Source organism: Homarus americanus, unplaced genomic scaffold (assembly GCF_018991925.1).
Source record: "Homarus americanus isolate GMGI-L3 unplaced genomic scaffold, GMGI_Hamer_2.0 scaffold6973, whole genome shotgun sequence".
In the NCBI taxonomy this organism is placed as follows: Eukaryota; Metazoa; Arthropoda; class Malacostraca; order Decapoda; family Nephropidae; genus Homarus; species Homarus americanus.
The window spans coordinates 30,616-33,255 of record NW_024724647.1 but is presented as its reverse complement, the minus strand read 5'-3'; the positions used below and the strand labels follow the sequence as shown (position 1 = coordinate 33,255).

At 33.3% G+C, this 2,640-nt stretch overlaps 1 long non-coding RNA gene across 1 annotated transcript; it reads left to right on the top strand.

The window, feature by feature from the left end:
- Positions 1-259: 259 nt before the first annotated feature.
- LOC121864456 lies at positions 260-1,820 on the top strand. Its single transcript, XR_006088586.1, has 2 exons — positions 260-608; positions 1,025-1,820. It is a non-coding gene; the product is annotated as an uncharacterized LOC121864456 (long non-coding RNA).
- Positions 1,821-2,640: the final 820 nt, after the last annotated feature.

Below are 2,640 nucleotides of genomic sequence, written 5' to 3'. Positions count from 1 at the left end.
TCACCCCTGAAGATGTGAATTACACGAAAGCGCTTGGGAACTTCGTGTTTTCTTTCCTTGTGGTTATCAGCATATACCTAGATCATGCGCACCTACAGTGATTTACTTGCATATATATATATATATATATATATATATATATATATATATATATATATATATATATATATATATATATATATATATATATATATATATATATATATATATATATAATACTTTTATTTTTAACTTTACTTCTGTGTTTTTGTGTATTTTCAACATTTGAATCGTTTTTACGTTTTTGTTGTATTATCAGTCAGATAAGAGAAAAGTAAAGAGATGTAGAAACGTGTGAAATTGACTTAGACAATTACAAAACCCTTTTTCTAGCATATAATACACGAGTACTGTAGTCCCTTTCTTCAGCTATTCTCACCTTTTGTTTTATTTACTGTTCTTGTTCAAATACTTACCTGCAGTGTAGCAGAGAGGTTGGCGTCGACTGGGCCCCGATTGATGAATGCTCTAAGAGTACAGTTGGGTCTGGTCTGCTCTATAAGAATGGTGTCCGGACGTCGTCACTCAAGCCACGCGTTTACTTCATCCCAACAGTTACCATTGACGGGGTAAGGGAGTTTTCTCTGTGTTCCTGTTTGGTTAAAAGACCTTTTTTTTATATAAACAGAAGAAATCCAAACAAATGAGTTTAATATATGATGATATATTATTGCTAATGTAGAATTATGTATTTACAGTACCACTAAATTGCAGAGCTACTTCATGAACTTGGAATTTTTACATTTCGACCCGGGGATTATAAATTTCGATCAATATATCTATGAACTTCCTTCCTATACCAATATTACTTGGGAATGGGGAGATTGATTGATACACGAACAGCGTCGATGGCAACAATAGAACACCTTGAACATCACACAACAGCACTCACACCACACATTATATCGCTAACTTTCAAACTATGTGTATGAAACCTACCACAATCTACCCTCTGCTCCCCATAATAGAAATGTTTCGTCCTCAGCACTACAACCGTAATCAACTGAGAACCTCACTTGGGGACTTGAAGACTCAAATCTGTGAGGTGTACCAGGGACCACCACACCAGAATTGTCTCTAAATTTTTTCGTCATTTCTCCCCAGCAGAGGTTTAAAGAAGTGCTGAGAACAAATAGTTTTAATGTCTCAATGTTACTGCAATATTTTCAGTGCTTCTTATTAGACAGGTCATACAGTTTACAGACTTCAGTGCAATCTTAACTAAAACATTCCTGCCAAGTTTCATCTCAGTGCAATTTGAAACCGAGGACTATGTTTATTTTATCTCGTTAAATATTTGTCCTAGTACTGAAGTGTTTTTCTCATTTTTCCATTCCATTACTAGGCCCTATTAACCATTCAAAATATATCTTTCAATTACTGTACTGTATCTTGTCATTATTACCCTCCTCTTGACTTTCTCATTTTAAAGCCATAACTCCTGTACTTTTCTTCTCCATATTTATTTTGATATTCTAATATAGTTTTCTTAAGTATAAAATGACTACTGGATTTGACTCTCTTCCCATTTTTAATTCCCTCTACTACTCTTACATCATTATTTCAAGTACCGTATCCAAAGAAGATAGGTCTCCCATTATTGTTCCGCATTTAATGGATTCCAGTTCTAGGCAATATGTAAAACTTCTTTTACTAGCAAAGAGAATAAAAATCAAGAGCTAACCTCTGATCTCTTCTCATTTAACACTGATTTGTACTTAGTATTAAAGTTTGTTATATCCATCTTGTATTAAAGATAAAAACTTAAGACATTAACCAGATGTTCTATATTTTTATTACAATAGCTCCTAAGCTCCTCCAATATGAGCTCGAGTTGACAATGTATCATTTAGCCTTGGAAGGGTTCACAGTAATGTAAATACCTGTATAACATTTCTTTATAAGTTAATGATCACCTGAAGACTCGCCACCCAGCTTATTTCACCTGAAGATTAACCACCCTAAGCTATACCAGTTTTCTTGCTGCAAACATAAATTTTCCACCCACATTAATTTCCAGGCATATGACCCTCAAGTAACAGTACAGTATTTAAGAAAATGGTCTTTGTGGTTCACTGCATCAGTAATCAGAAGTCTTACACATATACAGTACATTGGATGTTGTGAATAAATTTAGCAAAGGTTTGTGCATTATGAAGAATGAAAGATGTAAAGGATTAAATTGTTTTGTCGATAAGAATGGTCGCAATTTTGGCTGATGTACAAGGTCACGTTTTTATTCGGGATCCCTAAATGTTTCTAAATTATTATATTTTTAGGTTCCTGTTTATTGCACGTCCTAAAATATGTTAATCATTTAAGGTTCTTTGATTAAAAAAATACCCTGTACCCTTAGCATTACCATGAAACATCAATACTTTAGTTAAAAACATCGACATTGTATTTTTTCCTAGTTTTTAGATTAGAAACTATGATGTAATAATTTTACTATAATACCGGGTACATTTTATTGGGCATTTTCTTACTTTTTTCTGGGATTATAAGTTAAAATTTGGGTATAAATTTAAATTCTCCTACTTGTTAAACTATGATGAGGTGTTGGTCTAGTGAGATCCTGCTCCTTCTAGACCAGTGGTTCTC